Source organism: Vulpes vulpes, chromosome 14, assembly GCF_048418805.1.
Source record: "Vulpes vulpes isolate BD-2025 chromosome 14, VulVul3, whole genome shotgun sequence".
NCBI classification, from domain to species: domain Eukaryota; kingdom Metazoa; phylum Chordata; class Mammalia; order Carnivora; family Canidae; genus Vulpes; species Vulpes vulpes.
In genome coordinates this window covers 26463574-26483785 of record NC_132793.1, presented here as the reverse complement: position 1 = coordinate 26483785, position 20212 = coordinate 26463574, and the positions used below count along the sequence as shown (strand labels likewise).

Sequence of the window (20212 nt, the reverse complement as noted above, 5' to 3'; positions counted from 1 at the left end):
TACATCTGAGATGTAAATATTTTTCCAGTTTATTGTTTATTATCATGGACAAACTTTTATTTTGTATGTATTTTAATTTATCCATCTTTTCCTTTGTGGCTTCCAGGTTCTATGTCATTCTTAGGAAAAGCTTCTCCAATTCAATATTAGAAAACAAATTCTCTGTTTTCTTCTAGTTTTTACATGGCTTCATTCTTTACATTTCAATCTTGTGCCATCAAAGTCACTTCGGTCTAAGGTGTAAGGCAGGAATCCACAACTTTTTCCCAAATAACCACCCAGTTATTGCAGTATTATATTTTCCCAACTTGTTTGAGATGTCTCTCCTGTCATAATCTTTATTCCTAAGTATATTGGGGCCAATTTCTAAACTCTCTATTATGTTCTATGGAAGAGTTTTAAACTGGGGCATGGGATCCCTGGGTGGCGCAGCGGTTTGGCGCCTGCCTTTGGCCCAGGGCGCGATCCTGGAGACCCGGGATTGAATCCCACGTCGGGCTCCCGGTGCATGGAGCCTGCTTCTCCCTCTGCCTGTGTCTCTGCCTCTCTCTCTCTCTGTGACTATCATAAATAAATAAAAATAAAAAAAAAATAAACTGGGGCAGGGTGTGATCTGATTTCCTTTTTGAAACTTCCAATGTCACAATTATTTCAATATGAAAATGATAATTATGGAAGTTTATGATGTGCTTTGGGGGCCCAGCAGAGGGCAGATCAGCCCTGCCCAGAGATAATGGGCTTTATTGAACTGGTCCTTAAAAGGAGAATAGGATTTTGCCTGGAAGAAAAAGGAGGTAAGGGGCATTTTAGGTGGAAGGTGCTGCCTGAGCAAAGGCATGGAGGTTTAACGTGAGAGTCCATGGTGTGTCCTAGAAATAAACTGGGATAGCTGAGAGGGGAGTGGTAGTAGCAGAGACTGAAGGTAGATGTGTATCTGCATGTGCAGAACACTGCCTAGACACCAGAGGAACCAGCCAGGTTTTTGCACAGAAAAAACATGAAGAAATTTATATTTTGGAAAGATGGATAGAGTCTTTCGGGGAGGGAGTTTTGCAATATTTACCAAAAGCCTTAAACACAGTTCTGTAAAGATCATTGAGAAATGATCTTTGAATTGGAATTGAATTTAAGAAGTGAAATGCATCCAAAGATTTATCCACAGATATGTTTGTACAAGGTTATTTATAATCAAGGAAAGAAAAAAACTAAGAAGGTCAGTAAGTATGGCGACGGTTTACATGGGTTAAATTCCCATTGAAATTGTAATTGAGGAATATTTAATGAAGTGGAAAAATGCTCCAAACGTAATGGTTAAAAAAATGAATTGCAAAATTATACTGAGAATTATGATTTACAAAAAATGTACATTACATGCAAAATATAGTAGGAGTTCTACTAGAATGCAAAGAAATAGTTATTGCTGGGTAGTCAAATTATGGGTGATTGGGGATCCCTGGGTGGCTCAACGGTTTGGCCCCTGCCTTCTGCCCACAGTGTGATCCTGGAGTCCCGGAATCAAGTCCCACATCGGGCTCCCTGCATGGAGTCTGCTTCTCCCTCTACCTGTATGCCTCTATGTCTCTCATGAATAAATAAATAAAATCTTTAAAAAATAATTATGGGTGATTTTCTCTTCTTTTTTATACTTTTCGGTGTTATCTAACATGACTGTATTATTTTAATTGGAAAACACTGTTTTAAAAACACTTGCTGAGGGCAGCCTTGGGAGGGCTCAGCGGTTTATTTATTTATTTATTTATTTATTTATGATAGTCACAGAGAGAGAGAGGCAGAGAGAGAAGCAGGCTCCGTGCACTGGGAGCCCGACGTGGGAGTAGATCCCGGGTCTCCAGGATCACACCCTGGGCCAAAGGCAGGCGCCAAACCGCTGCGCCACCCAGGGATCCCAGGCTCAGCGGTTTAGCACCGCCTTCAGCCCAGAGCATGATCATGGAGACCCAGGATCTAGTCCCACCTCGGGCTCCCTGCATGGGGCCTGCTTCTCCCTCTGCCTCTCTCTCTCTCTCTCTCTCTCTCTCTCTCTCTCTCTGTGTGTCTCTCATGAATAAATAAATAAAATCTTAAAAATAAACAACAAACATTTGCTGAGATTTAGATGATGAGGAAACTCTTGTGGTGTGATGTTAAGTGAGAATAAAAGTATATAAAACTAGTTGTGTGACACAATCTCAACTCTAAATACCATGCATAGGAAAAAGACTAGGAAATCAATATGATAAAGGCAAAAGAAAAATGGAGAAAATCCTTGCACCGACGCTAAAGAGAAACGGAAACAGTGGTCAAGAAATCTTAAAAGATGCTCACCCTCACTAGTTATCAAGGAAAATGAAAATGAAAACCTCCCTGGGATGCCATTTCATACCCACTAGCCTGGCAAAAATGGGAAAATCCAATAAAATCAAGGTGGTTCAAGAGTATGGAATAACTTTGGAAAAAAACTTATTGTCACCTAGAATGAATACCCATAACCTATGACCCAGCAATTCTATTCTTTGATATACACTCTATTTTTTTTTAAAGATTTTATTTATTTATTCATAAGAGACAGAGAGAGAGAGAGAGAGAGGCAGAGACACAGGCAGAGGGAGAAGCAGGCTCCACGCAGGGAGCCCGATGCGAGACTCGATCCCGGGATTCCAGGATCACGCCCAGGGCCGAAGGCAGATGCCAAACTGCTAAGCCACCCAGGGATCCTCTGATATACACTCTAAAATAATTCTTGCACATGTGCAAATGCAAGTATAAGAATGATTATAGAAGTAGGGGCACCTGGCTGACTCAGTTTGAGGACCATGCAACTCATGATCTCAGGGTCATGAGTTCGAGCCCCACATTGGGTATAGAGGTTGCTAAAAAAAAAACCCCAAACTTGGGGATCCCTGGGTGGCGCAGCGGTTTAGCGCCTGCCTTTGGCCCAGGGCACAATCCTGGAGACTCGGGACTGAATCCCATGTCGGGCTCCCGGTGCATGGAGCCTGCTTCTCCCTCTGCCTATGTCTCTGCCTCTCTCTCTCTCACTGTGTGCCTATCATAAAAAACAAAAACAAAAAACGAAAACAAAAACAAACTTTTAAAGAAAATGTTTATGGCAGCACTACTTATAATAGCAAAAATTTGGAAACTACACGTGTCCATTATAACAAAATGTTTAAACAAATAGTATATTTATACTTGTAATATACAGTGAGAAAATGAGTGGACTTAGTTATACACACTGTGAAAGAATCTTAGAAACATGTTCCATGAATAATGAAGTATGATTCCATTTATATATAGTTTGAAAAGAGGAAAAACTAATCTACATACAGTGTAGGGTTTGTGGCAGCCAGCCTTGTCTGAGATGGCCTCCCTTCTAGTATTCACACCCTTGTGTAGTCCCCTGTCACAATATACCAGAATTGTTTTGTTGTTCTGTGTTACTAATGGCAAATGGCAGAGATGATGGTATGTCACCTCCAAGACTAGGTTATCTCGGGCAGCCCAGGTGGCTCAGCGGTTTAGCGCCGCCTTCACCCCAGGGCTGGAGTCCCGGGATCGAGTCCCAAGTCGGGCTCCCTGCATGGAGCCTGCTTCTCCCTCTGCCTGTGTCTCTTCCTCTCTCTCTCTCTGTCTATCATGAATAAATAAATAAAATCTTAAAAAAAACAAAAGACTAGGTTATCTCTTTCTCACTCTCATCACTCACTCTGGGAGTAGCTAGATACCATGTTGTGAATAGCCCTACAGAGACGCCCATGTGTGGTGAGGAACTGAAACCTCCTGCCAGCAGTCATGTGAAGATCCTCCTGCCCCAGCCAAGCCTCCAGAGGAGTATAGCCAACAGCTTGACTACAATCTCATCTGGGACCTGGAGTCAGAACCAGTTATTAACTACTGAATTTCTGACCCTCAGAAAATATATAAGATAATAAATATTTATAATTTTAAGTTGTTAAATTTGGGGGTAATCTATGTTGTAGCGATAGATAACCAATACGGGGATACATACCTATGTGGTAAAATTATAAAGAAATGTTAAGGAATAATAAGCACAAAATTCAAGATAGCCATTGCATAGTAATAGGACTGGGTTCAGCATAAACTGGGGAACTGGGTAAAATTGAGAGTTTAAAAGATAATGGAAATGTTCTTATTGAATTGTACATATGTATACAGAATTTGTTACCTCATTCTTTATACAACCATACATTTTACATACATGTATTTGTATCTATTCAATGTCTAATAAAATAAGATTGGAAGAAAATATACTAAGGAAGTATATTTAAAAAGACTGGAAGGAAATATACTAAAATGCTAGTAGTGGAGGTGTTGTTTCTAAAGGCTATGTTACATTTTTGTTTCTTCTTTATTATTTCCTATATTTTCTAAATATTATAAGTATTACTTTTAAAGTAAGAAATTAAAAAATATTTTTCTACATAAATAGAAAAATACATAAATGCATGCATGCATGAATACAGATATATGACTGTATTTTTATGAAAAGATTTCTGAAAGATATATACTCATCTTTTAATACTAATTTTTAAAAATATTTAATTAATTAATTAATTATTCATGAGAGACACAGAGAGAGGCAGAGACATAGGCAGAGGGAGAAGCAGGCTCTATGCAGGGAGCCTGATGTGGGACTCAATCCTGGGACTCCAGGATCACACCCTGAGCCGAAGGCAGACACCCAACCACTGAGCCACCCAGGTTTCCCTAACACTAATTTTTTTTTTTTTTCCTAACACTAATTTTTTTAACTGAAGGAGAGGGTTTGGTGATGGGGTGTGATAGGAGGTATAGGGCCTTTTCACTTTTTACTTCATATATGTTTCACTTTTACTTCATATATGTTTATGAACCTGGCTAAAAATATTAACTCTGCTATGTGACCTTGGGCAGTTCATTTTAGCTCCCTTGAGCCTCAGTTTTTTCCATCTGGAAATTGGAAATAATCGTACCTACCTGGCAAGGGTGTTGCAAGGACTAAGTGAAGTCATGAATGTACAGGATCTAACCTATACCCTCCATTCTGTCATAAGCATGTATTATTTTTGTAATTTTGCTAAAACATATTTAAATATAAAAGATCTCAAATATTAAAGTATTTAGCTTATGTACCAAGCCAATACCCACTACAAATGCAGAGGATGGAATTTCAAGGGATTCTCTTTCCTACTCCCAAAAGACAAAGGCCCCACTTGCGCCTGGCTAGCACTGATTTTACATGAGCTTATTGAAAAGAAACCCCTGCATCAGCAGTCACTCTCCATCCCCCCATCCCCAATCCCTAGCAACCATTAATCTACTTTCTGTCTCTAAGGATTTGCCTCTTTCAGAAATTTCTTATAAATGGAATCATGTAATATTTGTCCTTTTGAGTCTGGCTTCTTGTATAGTGTTCATCTAGGTTATAGTATGTGTCAGTACTTAATTCATTTTATTAAAAAATACTACTCCATTGCATGGATTTACCACCTTTTATAGATCCATTCATAAATCGGTGGACATTTGAGTTGTTTCCTATAGTCTTTTTTTCTTAATCACAGCTTGCTAAGGTCTCTATAATCCTTCCTCAAAAAGAATTCCACATCAGCCATGCGGAAACACCTGCAGAGCTCCCTTTGCTTGGTTGAATGGGAACTATGGAAGACAGAGACAGAGTGATGCCCTCTTCTCCAGGGATCCTTTTGATGGCTGTCACCAATGGCTCATACTTGCAATCTTCTCCAGGGGAGTGTTCTTGGGTGATTACAGCCACCCTGCCTGGAGGTGTTTGAGAGTTAGTTGCCATCCAGAGCCAATGGCTGGCTGGTGTCCATTTTCCATGGAGTAGGAGGCCTCATCAAGCTGGAAGGCAAGTACAGATTTTTGGCCTACTGACCACTGGTTAGATGGTAGAGGGACTGACCGACAGAGTGAAGGAGCAGATTTGGAAGGGGCAAGGGTAGAGGTTGGTTGATTCTTTCTCTCTCACTTTCAAAAAATAAGTTTGAAGAGTCTGAATAACTTTCTGCTCCACTGGCTCGTCTTCCTCTCTCCTTTGCAGACTTCTCTCCTCTACCAGACTTCCATTATAAAAACAAATTGAAATCACACAAATAATACATGGCTACATTCTAATACAAAGATAAAACTCACATTATCTGTCTTTCATTTCTGCCCATGATCCAGTTTAGTTCCTCCCCTCTGAATTTCCCACACTTGTCAGTTTGTTGTGAATTCTCACTCCTGCCACATATACATCTCTGTTTAGGAGAGGCAATGTAGGGCAGTGATTAAGGCTTGGCCTCTGGAGCTGGACTTCCTGCTTTCAAATTCTGGCTCTGTCACATACAAACTGTGTGACCTTAGAGAAGTTGGCTACCCTCTCTGAACCACAATTTCCTCAATCTATAAAGTGGAAATGATGACATTACTTACCTCATAGAGTTACCATTAGGATGAAGTAAGTTATTATGTGTTAAGTACTTCAAACAATGCCTGGCATATGGTAAGTGCCAGATAAGTGCTAGCTGTCATTATTTATACACACCTACAGGAAAAGTAGAGCATTGTTTTGCTTTTTTTAATTATGTTTTTATTTATTTTTTTTTATTTTTATTTTTTTGCATTTTTTAAAAAAGATTTTATTTATTTATTCATGAGAGACACAGAGAGAGGGAGAGAGAGGCAGAGACAGGCAGAGGGAGAAGCAGGCTCCATGCAGGGAGCCTGACGTGGGACTTGATCCCTGGTCTCCAGGATCAGGCCCTGGCCCAAAGGCGGCACCAAACCGCTGAGCCACCCGGGCTGCCCACTTTGCATATTTTTAAAAAACATAATGTTTCAGAGGTGCCTGGCTGACTCAGTCTGTGGAGCATGGGACTCTTGATCTCGGGGTTGTAAGTTCGAGTTCCACTTTGGGCATAGAGTTGTTTTTTGTTTTTTAAAGATTTTATTTATTTGTTCATGAGAGACAGAGACAGAGAGAGAGAGAGAGAGAGAGAGAGAGAGAAGAGACACAGGCAGAGGGAGAAGCAGGCTCTCTGCAGGAGCCCAATGTGGGACTCCATCCCGGATCCCGGTATCATGCCCTGAGTCCAAAGCAGATGCTCAACTGCTGAGCCACCCAGGGGTCCTGGTGATAGAGTTTATTTAAAAAATAAATAAATAAATTTTGGGCAGCCTGGGTGGCTCAGCGGTTTAGCACTGCCTTCAGCCCAGGGCATGATCCTGGAGACCTGGGATCGAGTCCCACATCGGGCTCCGTTCATGGAGCCTGCTTCTGTCTCTCTGTCTCTCATGAATAAATATATAAAATCTTAAAAAAAAATAAATTAAAAAAAACATAATGGTTTCATAATGAATTTATATCAATCAGCAATTTGTTTTCTAACCAAAAATGTGTCTCGAAGATACTGCCTTGTCAGTCCAGATCAGTTGAACTCTTTTGAACTGAACTGATGCTTAGTATTCCATTCTAGAGACAGTTTATTAAAATACCCTTCTACTGGGCAGTCCCAGTGGTGCAGTGGTTTAGCCGCCTGCAGCCCAGGGTGTGATCCTGGAGACCCGGGATCGAGTCCCACGTTGGGCTCCCTGCATGGAGCCTGCTTCTCCCTCTGCCTGTGTCTCTGCCTCTGTGTGTGTGTGTGTGTCTCTGTGAATGAATAAATAAAATCTTAAAAAAAAAATACTCTCCTACTTATGGATATTTAGGTGGTTTCCAATCTCTCACAGCTCCAATGCAACAGCCTACTAATTGATTTCCCTGCTTTTCCCTGATGGAAGATTCCTGCTCTCCTTCCCTCTGTTTTCAGCACAGCAACCAGAATTATCCCATTAAAAGCAGAGAGCTAATCAATGCAAAAAACCCTCAGCCTCCCAGTTCATTCAGAGTAAAAATCAAAGTCCTCACAGTGGCCCAGTTGGTTTGCCAGAATATCTCCTGACATTCTCTTCCTTGTCTAGTTGTTCTAGCCACTGACTTCCTAGGTATTTCTAAAACATGCCGGCTATGCTCCTATCTTTTCACTTGCTTCTTCCTCTGCCTAGAATACTCTTCCTTTAGATATCTATAATGGCTCACTCTTTACCTTCTGGAGATCTTTGTCCAAATGTCCCTGAACTACCCTACTTAAAATGACAAACCCCCTTCACAAGAATAAGGCCAAAATAGCGATGGCTGAAAATGTGGGTAGAGTGGACCAGATGTGTCTGTGCTTCCTTTCAGCTCTAAAAGGCTGCTTTGGTGATTTCAGCCCTTGCAGTCATCCATTCATGAAGAATGGGAACTTGAGACTCAGACTAGAATGTAATCAATGCAGAAGGGATGACAGGAAATGAATTCCTTGGGTCAGGCTTACCCCTTGGAACGACTTGGGAAGCTCTTGCACACATCCTGGCTCGCAGGCACTGCCTCATTCACTCACTCACCCACTGGGCATCTTCTACTTAGCAGGTCCTGGATGGGGCACAGCTCTGATGCCCTTGCTCTCCTAATATAAAGCAATCTCTTTAGCTCCACCCCCACCTGAGCATGGCTACTCTGTGGTTCTGCAGGTCCCTAGTGGTTAGGTGCTGTGTCTGCTGAAAGTGGGCGGCCACAGTGCAGGCCGACCCTGCCCTTCTTTTCTCTCTGTCCAGCCCCTGCCTTCCTCCTCTCATTGCCATCCACCCTTGGGGCCTGGAGAGCAAAGGCTTTGCATTTCCACCTAATACACTACATCATTTATTTACCTTGTTTAGAGTCTGCCTTCCCCAGTAGAATCTAGAATCAGGTTCTCAAGGACAGAGATTTTGTCTTTTTCATCCCAACATTTAGTATAGTGACTGACACATGGTAGGTGCTTGATTCATGTGATAGTGACTGTGCCTCTGTGCTTCTATGTGAAAGTTGATGATTGTGTCTCTTGGAATTAAACCTAGAAGTCCTAGATCACAGGGCACACGTGTTTGACATTTTAATAGATGTTGCTAACTTGCCCTCTAAAGCAGCCAAACCCATTTGTTCTTTTACCTTGCAAATCCTTGATACCATTAAACTTTTAATTTTGGACAATCTGACGGGTGAAAACGGTGCCTTCTTGCTTATACTTTGAATTTAACTTAAATTTCAGTATTACTAGTTGAGGCCAACCACCCTTGCATGTCTTTTTTTTTTTTTTTTTTAATTTGAAGATCCAATTAGCTTTATTAAGGGATTCCTGAATTGGGGAGCATCCTATCTAGCAAGCAGAGGGGAGTGCCCCTTTGTGTTATCTTTAATGGCCAATTTTATTTCTTCTTCTAAGAAGTGCCCATATTCTCCATTTTTTTCCTATTGAGGTTTTGTCCTTTTCTTACTGATTCTCGTTTTTTTTTTTTGTTGCTGTTCATTTATATATATTGAGTTCTAATTCTTTGTTATATGTGTTGGAAATATTTCATCCTTCAGTCTTGTTTTTCTTTTGTCAAACAGAATTTTAAAATGTTGGTCAGTGTTTACCTTTATGTCTTAGTTTATCCCTTTTGTCTTAACATAAGATTTTCCTACCCCAACATCGAAAACATATTCTTTTAAACTTTTAAAAATTTTGATTTTTCCCCTATCTTTAGGCGGTTTTTTTTTTTTTTTTTTAAGATTTTGTTTATTTATTCATGAGAGACACAGAAAGAGAGGGAGGCAGAGACACAGGCAGAGGGAGAAGCAGGCTCCATGCAGGAAGCCTGATGAGGGACTTGATGCTGGGATTCCCCAGACCACAACCGGAGTCAAAACCAACCAGGTGTCCCTATCTTTAGAGTTTTAATTCATCTGAAATTTGTTTTTGTAAATGGTATGGGATAAAAATCTAATATAATATCTTCCCCAAATGAAAAGCAAATGTCCTAACTCCATTATTTGTTTGTTTCCATCTGATTTGAAATTCTACTCAGCATTTACTAAATTCTGAAATACATGAGTTTGTTTCTGGACTCTTAAGCTTTTCTAATTGATCTTCTGTTGTTTTAAAAGAATTCTTATGGCAATATTCTGCTTTAAAGAACCTTGTGAAAACTTCACAAACACATTTACATGAGCATATATATGCATATACGTATCACAAACCTGCCATTCAGCTTCAACGCTTAACATTTTGTGGCTAATCTTGTTTCACTCGTTTCATCTATACTCCCACCTATTTCCCGAGACCCCGCACTATCCGGATCATTCTGAAGCAAATTCTAGAGTCATTTCATTCCTACCATTTCTATATGTATCTCTACAAATAGGAAGGAGTATTAAAACAAAAACAAAACCACTCTTGCTGTTTATGTTTTGAAGAAACGAGATCTGTTGTTCTGTAGAGTTTTCCTTTCTGGATTTTCCCTATTATATCCCCATGGAGTCAATTAACCATACTTTAAACATAACTATAATTTACAAATATGTTAATGTTCATGAGAGCTTATGTATGGCAGTCACCTGCCTCCCCCATTATTTTTCAAAATTCAGATGCCACTTCTTGTGTTTTCTTCTATATAAATTTTAGAATCAACTTGGCAAGTTCCATGACAAAACCTTGGCGAATTTCCTTGTAATTGCCTTGAACTCTTCATACGGAAAATTAACAGCTTTACAATACTGGATCTCCCCATCCACTAATAAAGCATATAATCTCCTTTACGTATTTTTGTAGTTATTCAACCAAGTTTTACAGTTTTAAATTTTCAGATAAAGGCCTTAAGCTTATTTTCTTAAACGTTGTAATTTTTATTGCAGCGATCTTTCCCCTCTTGTATCTGCTATTATTTTCTAAGTAATTATTGATGATGTATAGGACCAGAAGTCCCTAATTCAAGTTCCGCTTCCTCCATTTATTGATTTTAGACTATTCACTCAACTTCTCTGAACCTTTTGTTTTCTCTTCTAAAATACGAGGACGATAAAACAAGGGACGTAAATGGAATTAAAAGGGAAGGACCAACCAATCATAAGCCGCGGCTTTAAGCCAGTCCTTACCGGAGAATGGGCTCAATAAGGACTTGGGAGAGACTCCTTCACGTTTGGGAGAAGAGATGAGGGCGAGTCTATGTTGTATACAGGGGACTCTATGCTAAAACGAAGCGAATTCCTATGACCAAGACACCATGCACTACAGTAGGGAGAATAATAAATTTTTCTTTCGTGAAGGTTTTGGGGAAATCCAGGTGCGCGTCGTTCTGTTACCTGAAGCGAGTCTTCCTCTCTCCAGTTGGTACTACCTCTCCCGAATAATTTGGAGTCGAGCATTCTGGGCTTTGTAGTAATTTCCTTATTAGAGTTCTTCCAAAGGGTTCACGCAAGTTGCACGAGACTACATTTCCCAGGAGCATGCCGGGGCGGTTGTTTGCTTGTGTCGCATCCCGACTTCCGGCGTCCTTGCGATCCTCTGGGCCAATCGGGAGGCTAAGGATTGCCGGTTCCCTCACTCTGATTGGTGGATTCAACTAGGGAGCCTGGGTTCAAATTTTCAACGGTACTGAATGAGTCCCGCCGCGGGTCTTCCGGGCGCTTGGTTGTCAGAGCTGTGGCGAGGTGAGCCTTGGGGAGAAACGGGGAGCGGCTGGGACGCAGCCTGCCCCTTCTCTGATTTTCGAACGGCCGGAGGTCTCCCCCAAGCCCGTAGCGCCTCCAGGCGCCTCTCGGCCCGGGCTTCTGAGGCGGTCTTGGTGTGTGGGCGCCTCCCAGGCCAGGCGGAGACGGAGCCGGCCTTCGGACTACCCTTCTCTTGGTGACAGGATTTTTCCGTGAAGTGTGTCCGGACCGAGGCTGGCAGGCTGTGTCTGCAGGTAGAGGCCGAGGCCGGCCGTGGGAAATAGGGGGAAGTAGGGGTTGTGGGAGGCTCTACGCTAATAACGGTAACGATCATTGTTACCGCGCACAGATGAAATGAGCGTTCGTGGACTAAGCACTCTGCGTGCAGACGTTTTCTTAATTATCTCACCAAGGCAGTGAAGCAGGAGCTATTCTTAGCTCCACTTTATGCAGGAGGGAGCTGAGGCCCACAATCTAGATTTTCAAGCAATGGGTGAAACGGTAGCCCCGCCCTCAAGAAGTGTGGCTTTGGTGGAGGAAAACAGATGTGGTCACAACTACATTTAAAAACTATTGTATAAGATAGAAAGGTAATAGATACGGAGTGAGAACATAATTAATTGCGGGACTTGAATTCCAATTGGAGTTGTCTTTCTATTTGGGATTTAAAATTCATCCTGTTTTATTCATATCCGTTTAGCCCTCCCCCTTTGATTATTGCCTAATTATTCTAAAATTACTGCCTAATTTTCTCTCCTAGAGCATTTGTAGACTGAGGAGGAAAGGAAAAGCGTGAACCAGACTTATAATAAGGTAGGATTCTTTTGCCCCCTTTTTCTTGACGTAGGGTTTCTTTGTCTCACATACAGTTTTCTAGTAGTTAAGTACCAAGGGCTTGCCCTAATCATAATCAGCCCAGCCCTGCTTAGGACCAGACAGCGTTGAGTGCTCTGCGGATTTCGAGCTGAGGTTATCGCTTTATGTTCTCCCAGGTTCATTCAGCTTTCCTTGGTCTTGACATCCTATGGCCTATCTTCATATTTGTCTCACTCATTACATGTCAGAATTTTTTTTTTTTTTGAAGATTTTATTTACTTATTCATGAGAGACACAGAGAGAGGCAGAGACACAGGCAGAGGGAGAAGCAGGCTCCACGCAGGGAGCCCGACGCAGGACTCAATCCTGGGTCTCCAGGATCACCCCCTGGGTGGAAGGCGGTGCTAAACCACTGAGCCACCCAGGCTGCCCTACATGTCAGAATTTGAACTATTTACTGCTATAGTAAGGATACCCTTGCATTGTGGCCTCAGTGTGTCATACCCCCTGCCAAGCAACCCCTATATCACTCTTGGTTGTTTTGGCTGTTGGGCGTGTTAGGTCAGGGTTAAGTTGCCACTCTCAGGATAAAAAATTATTGTGGCTCCCAACTCACTTAACTAATTAACCGACTTTTGAGAGGATGTACTGTGTGCTCAGATTGGTTTTACATACTATGGATATTCAGATGTACGATGTTCTCATGGGTTTTCTGGTATGCTTGAGGACAAAACACTGATTCAAATTGACAAGTGACAATCTGAACAAGACACGATAGCATTGGAGTCCCCTAGTGTTATGTATTGCAGCTGCCCTGGCAGTGTAGAGGTGAGGGAGATCAATGATCTTTAAAATAGGCAAGGATGTCTTTGTGAAGCAGATGGAACACAAACTGGCTCTTAATAAGCAGACTTTGGTTAGACAAGAACTAGAACAGTCTTGGTGCACAGAAATTGTCCACTTACTATCTGCTGAATTGGATAGGCAGGAAGATATCTAAATTCACTACAAAATTGTAGGTATGAAAAACGGTGTATTCAGCTAGGTTGGTAAATCTGTTTAAACTTTAAAACTTGAAATAAAATACGGTTGTTTTGGCCAGCCTTATGCTTAAGTCTGTGTATTCTAAGCTTAATAAAGTTAACTTATCCTACATTTGCAATTAAGCTTCTTTACGAGACAGGATTATGTGGGAAAGTCCTTCATGTTTTATTTAGGTGCCATGAGGTATTCAGAGTTCTTCTATATCCCCTACCTATTTTTTTCTTCAGTCTTTCTCCCTAATTCTTTTTGAATTGCTGGGGAAGGAAGGAAGAGAGGAGAGATCTAAACACTCTTTGGCAAACTGAATTTTCTTTGCAATGAGTAAAGTTAGGAAATAGAATTGACTACTGGGAGATTTAAGAGCCCATATAATTTTGTGGATAGGTCCATATTTGAGACAGAGACCTAGATGGAGATCAGTGGTTCAAGGTACTTGGTTAAAAGTATAGATGGGGGCACCTGGGTGGCTCAGTGGTTGAGCATCTTGCCTTTGGCTCAGGGCATGATCCCAGGGTCCTGGGATAGAGTCCCACAGAAGGCTCCCTGCATGGGGCCTGCTTCTTCTGCCTGTGTCTCTGCCTCTCTCTCTGTGTCTCTCATGAATAAACAAAATCTTTTAAAAAAAAAAAAGTATAGATAACTGGGAGGGGTTCTGGTTTTGTTTGCATAGAGAAATTTGGGGGGGGGGATTAATGTTGAGTGAGAAAGGGGCTTTGGAAATTTTTAAAGAATACTATTTCTACTTTTTTTTTTTTAAGATTTATTTATTTAATTATTTGATAGCATAAACAAGAGGAGTGGCAGGCAGAGGGAAGGAAGAAGCAGGCTTCCTGCTGAGCAGAGAGCCCAGTGTGGGGCTCTATCCCAGGACCTTGGGATCACGACCTCAGCTGAAGGCAAATGCTCAGATGACTGAGCCACCCAGGCGCCTCAATATTTCTACTTTTAATTTTTTTAATAAAAAAAATAGTAAGTTTTTTTTTTTTTCTTTCCATTCTAATGTTTGAATAGGATAGAAGTGCACAGTATCACCCCTTGGTGTCAGTGTTCCTAAACTGCAGATTTTGGAAAGATGGTTTTAATGTGGGAGTATATGATCTCAAAGACACCCTGAGACAGCAAATATATACTAAAAAAACTTAAGCTGAAACAACAGTTAAGGGTATTATTAAGGATAGACTTATGCTATTTAGACCTTAGCTCTCAGAAGCACTCTTTGGTTTTGAAAGTAGGTATTGGTGTTTTGTAGCGCTTTTGTATTCTCTGTTAACCATTTTTACTAGAGAATGTAAACCTGTTATATCACCTTTCTGTTTCTTCCAGGTTCTTGATAAAAAATACTTGCTAGACTACAGTATTTCAGAAGAGAGGTGAAAGAGTATATTGCAACTCTGAATCAAGCCTGTAGGAAGGTGGATTGACTGGCATTAAGCCACAGGTAAGGCTGTGTCCACAGTAAGTTATATCAAAAAGGAATAAGAGAAACATTAATATATTACCATCAAAAATGGTTAGCTTTAATGTGTCTTCAAAAGTAACATATTTTGGGAAGAAAAAAAAAAAAGTGAGGGGTGCCTAGGTGACTCAGTCAGTTAAGCATCTGCCTTTGGCTCAAGTCATGATCCTAGTGTCCTGGGATTGAGCCTCATGTTGGACTCCCTGCTCAGTGAGGAGTTTGCTTCTCTCTCTCCCTTTGACCCTCCCCCTTGCTCATGTTTTCTCTCAAATAAATAAATAATTTTTAAAAAGATTTTATTTATTTAATCTATTTCTTTGACAGAGAGAAAGCACAAGTAGGTGGGGGGCAGGCAGAAGGAGAGGGAGAAGCAGGCTCCCTGCTGAGCAGAGAGCCCAATGAGGGGCTTGATCTCAGGACCCTGGGATCATGACCTGAGCTGAAGGCAGATGCTTAACCAATGGAGCCACCCAGGCACTCTGTAAATTAAGTTTAAAAAAATTCCAACAATAAACTAGAAATAACATATTTTGAAGGAAATTTATTTAATACAGAAAAGCAAAAGAAAGACTCTCACTCACTATCTTACCTCTCAGATAAACTATTGCTAACAGTTTGATAGGTTTCTTTCTGATTCTTTTCTGTGTGCTGTGTTTGGTTTTAAAAAGTCATACACTGGGACGCCTGGGTGGCTCAGTGGTTTGGCGCATGCCTTCGGCCCAGGGCGTAATCCTGGGGTCCCAGGATCAAGTCCCACATTGGGCTCCCTGCATGGAGCCTGCTTCTCCCTCCACCTATGTCTCTGCCTCTCTCTCTCTCTCTCTGTCTCTTATGAATAAATAAATAAAATTTTTTAAAAAATTAAAAAAATAAAAAGTCATACACTAAAAACTTTCATTATTTTTTTTCGACTTCATAATTAGGTTATGAACAGTTTTTCATGTCATTAAGTTTTGCTACAACATAATTTTAATGGCTATGTGGTATTCCATTATGTGGTTTTTTTTTTAACTTCTTTTTTTTTTTCCCCCAAAGATTTTATTTATTCATTTGACAAAGAGAATGAGAGAGAGTGCGTGGGCTGGCACAAGGGGAGTGGCAAGCAGAGGGAGAGGGAGAAGTAGACGCCTTGCTGAGCCGGGAGCCCTGGGATCGTGGCCTGAGCCAAAGGCAGATGCCTAACTGACTGAGCCACCCAGGCAGTCCCCCCATTATATGGTTCTGCCATAGTATTTCATATAGTGAAATCGTTAGTTTAAAAAAAATGCATATTTTTAAGACTTTGGTACATAACACCAAATTGTCCCATAGGAAAATTTTGCTGATTTACATACCTACTTAATAGTGTATATTCACACAGGCACAAATTTATATTTTAAAAATATGTGATAACATTCACATGGTACAAATCGAAATAGTATAAAAAGGTTTATACTTAGAAATCTTTTAACCCTGCCACAGTCTACCTCACTTTTTGGCATCCCATAGGTAATCACTTTTTGAGGTTCTTGGGTATCTGTGTATCTACATCCCAAGAAGGATACCTTTTGAAGAATGTAAATCTTTACAAGACTGAGTGAGTATTCACGAGAATTGTAACTTCCTGCAGCCCCACTGTCAACCCTTACAAACTCTTTCAGCTTCTTACTCTTGAAACAGCAGAACACTTTGATATTCTACAAAGATATCCTGATATTCTACAAAGATTTTCTTTAGTATTCTACAAAGATCTGTATCATTATTTGGTTTGAAGGTAAATTACATCATTGATTTTTATTCAGGTCCTATTAGTTGTATAAGAGTGGTTTAGGGTTTATAGAGTTCTATGGATTAATTAAATAAAGCAGAACTGAGTTTGTAACCCATAACTCACAAGTTTGGGAGAGAGATGATGAAAAATATATGTGCTTGAGGTTTCTGGACAGTGATGAATTACAACAAGTGTCCATGTGTCCTGTGCTGACTTCTGAATGCTTGGACAGTGAGGGATTGTCATTGGATTTTAAATTGACCCAATTTTGGAAGCTTCATGGATCTGTTTCTGTAAACAGATCCAATTTCAATGTAGAAGTTAGCAAACATAAATGTGGAAACACGAAGTCCATTAACTTCCTTCAGACTTAGTTTCTGACTTTGATTAACAGTTAAAATTGCATGCTGGATTATGTTGCCATTTATTGGCTCCTGCTAATCCTTTATGTACAAAAAAAAAATGTAGGTGTTTTCTGCTTGGGTAGGATGAAAATAACTCAACTCTATTTAACTTGTGTTTCGGTAACAGGATCTCTTATCCCTTGTGAAAGTAGGAGAGGGTGTGCCTGGGGAAATGGCACTATTTGGATGGGACTGTTTAACTAATACACTTCTAATGAGTCTTGACTTACTCTCTCTTACCCTGTTTATTATATTACCAGTTGTTTAACTCATGATTTTTCTCCCAATAGAAGTAGGTATAATGCAGCTCACAAGGTGGATAGTGAAGTGCCTGAGAGCATCTGTCACACCAAAGTCTTTGTTTTGTTTAGGAGCTGCTAGTCTACTATTTCAACCTTGCTTAGAATGCACCCTTTTGCAGTTTTCCCCCACCTCCTCTGAACTTGCACCTTTTGATTTATAGATGTTGTCAAGGCTAGTTATTTTTGGTTTGAGAGTGAAGAGGGACAGGACACGATGGAGGTTAATTTCAGATGAATGTGGAAACAAGTTACATTGCTTCTTTTTCAATCTTCCTCAGTTATGTGCTTTTCCTAAATTTGTTTCCCCTTTCCATTTATCTCTTAGAAAAAATCAGTATTCATCCTTAGCTTGTAGAACTCTGCAGGATTGCCTGTATCTTGTTCTTTATGCATATCTTTTTTCTTTTTCTTCTTTAAATAATTTTTGATTTGAGTATAGTTGACACACAATGCTACATTAGTTTCAGTTTACAATATAGTGATTCAACATCTCTATAGGTTATGCTGTGCTCAACGCTGTCTGTATCTTCTATGCATCACTTCCACCAGGTACCCTTCTCTGACCCTCCTGATCCCCGTCTCTGCATTTCCGTAGTGATCTTGGTTTTTCCCCTGCTGTAGCATTGATCACCCTGTATCACAATTGTCTGTATTCTCCACTCAAATATGAGTTTCTTGAAGGAAGAGATTATATGTATCCTTTAGTCTTTGCTTTCTGGAAACAAAAATGAACTATATGATATGATGATGGCACTTAAGAGACAGTTCTAAAAGGAACTTAAGTAGTTCATAATATGAGCGAGACTTATTTCTCAGTTCTATTGTAGGATTACTGGTCTGAAAGAGCTTTTCTTCATTCAGAATGTTTCTAGTTTTTCAGGGGTCTAGAGCTGTGGTAGATTCAGATAATTTTGAAATGTGAAGCTGATTCTCTTGCTTGGCAGTCTGATTTGTTTAGAGGAATGTGGTTGATGCATGTGTCTTTTTTCTTTCTTTCTTTCTTTCTTTCTTTCTTTCTTTCTTTCTTTCTTTCTTTCTTTCTTTTTCTTTCTTTCTTTCTTTCTTTCTTTCTTTCTTTCTTTCTCTTTCTTTTTTTTTTTTTTCCAGTGAGACCTGTTGACAGAAACTCAATCTTGATTAAGGGGTGCAGGAAGGTATCCAGTTCCCATCATGCCTGGGGCTTTCTCATTTAAACAGTTGGCCCAGGCCCTGGCCTGTTCCATTCCCAATAGGCCTGTGCTTTTTAATTTTTGAAGGTTTCATATCTTAACTTTATTTGGGAGAAACAGCACAGTAAAACTGGCATAACCCAGTTACCCAAAAGTAGTTACTTTTGGTTTTGTTCATGTACTTGTACTATCACCTTTTATTGTACAGTCAAGACTTCTCAGTGGAGATATATGTATTTTGTTTATTTGTTCCCTTTTTGGGGATGTTGGGGAGGTGGGGATGGTCTCCTGAGTTGGTCATACTAGACCAAAGATAGCTTAAAAGAAGTTTTTTAAAAAAGAGATCATGTTAGAAAAATAGTATTTTGGTTTTAAAATTTCACCTAAATAAAGACTAGGCATATTTAGGTTTGAACCCCTTGCCTTTCGACTCCCATCAATCAAATGCACTCCTAGACCTCAGAGGACATCCCTCCTTCTGATTGCTTAAATACCCTCTTCATTGTCTCTTACTCTAGAGTATCCACTGAGAGGTTCAGATAGATTTCCTTCTGAAATAAAGCAAAAATTTTACATGCACAAGTACAAACTAAGAATAAGAGAAATTACAGGGTACTGTTTTACTTTATGGGATGGTTCAGCTCAGAGCTTTCCCAGTGTTTTTAGAATAAGATTCTTAATTTACCAGTATTCTTTTATGAACAGCTTGTCAGGGTTGCTTAGTTTTGTGTAAAGCAGAGTTAATTTTTGTATTTGTCTGATAGATTAGTATGGTTTGGTTACCTACCTCCTCTTTGAAGTAATGTTATAGAAAACCTGTACATTATAGTGACTCTAGATTTTGGAATCTCACAGACCTGGTCTTAAAACTCAACGCTGCTACATTACTAGTTGGTAACTTGGAGTAGCTTAATTACTCTGAGCCTGTTTATTTGTAAAATGGTGATTATGATATTGTATATTCTTGTGTTTTTGTTTTTGTTTTTTAAGATTTTATTTATTTATTCATGAGAGACACAGAGAAAGAGAGAGAGAGAGAGAGATGCAGAGACACAGGCAGAGGCATAAGCAGGCCCCATGCAGGGAGCCTGATGTGGGACTTGATCCCAGGTCTCCAGGATCACACCTTGGGCTGCAGGCGGTGCTAAACCACTGATATTGTATATTCTTAATGCAGTTTAAATGAGATGATTTATGTCAAGTACCTGGTAAAGTCCTCGGCCTGTAGTAAATAGTATTTGGAAGTTATTATCTACAACTGGTTTTATCCCTTATTCCTTGACATTTCATATTGATCTACATAAATATCTATTTTTAAATAAATATGGGAAGAAATTTAAAAAAAAATATAAAAACACAAAGGGATCCCTGGGTGGCGCAGCGGTTTGGCGCCTACCTTTGGCCTGGGGCGGGATCCTGGAGACCCGGTATCGAGTCCCACGTCCGGGCTCCCGGTGCATGGAGCCTGCTTCTCTCTCTGCCTGTGTCTCTGCCTCTCTCTCTCTCTCTGTGTGACCATCATAAATAAATAAAAATTAAAAAACAAAAAACAAAAAACACACACAAAGGGGTGTCTGTCTGGCTTAGTTGGTAAAGTGCATGGCTCCTGATCTCGGGGTTGTGAGTTCAAGCCACATGTATGTGGTATAGAGATCACCTAAAAAAAAAAATAAATAAATAAAAAAATAAATATGAGAGGTAGTGGATAAGGGCCTATGAGTTCAAATGCTGGCTCTGC

At 40.2% G+C, this 20212-nt stretch overlaps 2 protein-coding genes across 14 annotated transcripts in view; one reads left to right on the top strand and one right to left on the bottom strand.

Annotated features, from left to right (window-relative positions):
* BCL2L1 (BCL2 like 1) overlaps positions 1-11347 on the bottom strand; it is a 64997-nt gene extending 53650 nt beyond the window's left edge. The window contains exon 1 of one of the 7 annotated variants that reach the window (XM_025986072.2): positions 11186-11347. The gene's annotated coding sequence lies outside the window, so the exon portion shown is untranslated. Of the gene's footprint in view, positions 1-10978 lie in introns of all 7 variants that reach the window. The other 6 variants (XM_025986075.2, XM_025986074.2, XM_025986076.2 and 3 more) reach the window with 6 other exon arrangements.
* An 87-nt stretch (positions 11348-11434) lies between these two features.
* TPX2 (TPX2 microtubule nucleation factor) overlaps positions 11435-20212 on the top strand; it is a 59944-nt gene continuing 51166 nt past the window's right edge. For 2 of the 7 annotated variants that reach the window (XM_072736154.1, XM_072736157.1), the window contains exons 1-4: positions 11477-11787; positions 12294-12346; positions 14717-14831; positions 16338-16425. The gene's annotated coding sequence lies outside the window, so the exon portion shown is untranslated. Of the gene's footprint in view, positions 11788-12293; positions 12347-14716; positions 14832-16337; positions 16426-20212 lie in introns of all 7 variants that reach the window. The other 5 variants (XM_072736153.1, XM_072736151.1, XM_072736152.1 and 2 more) reach the window with 5 other exon arrangements.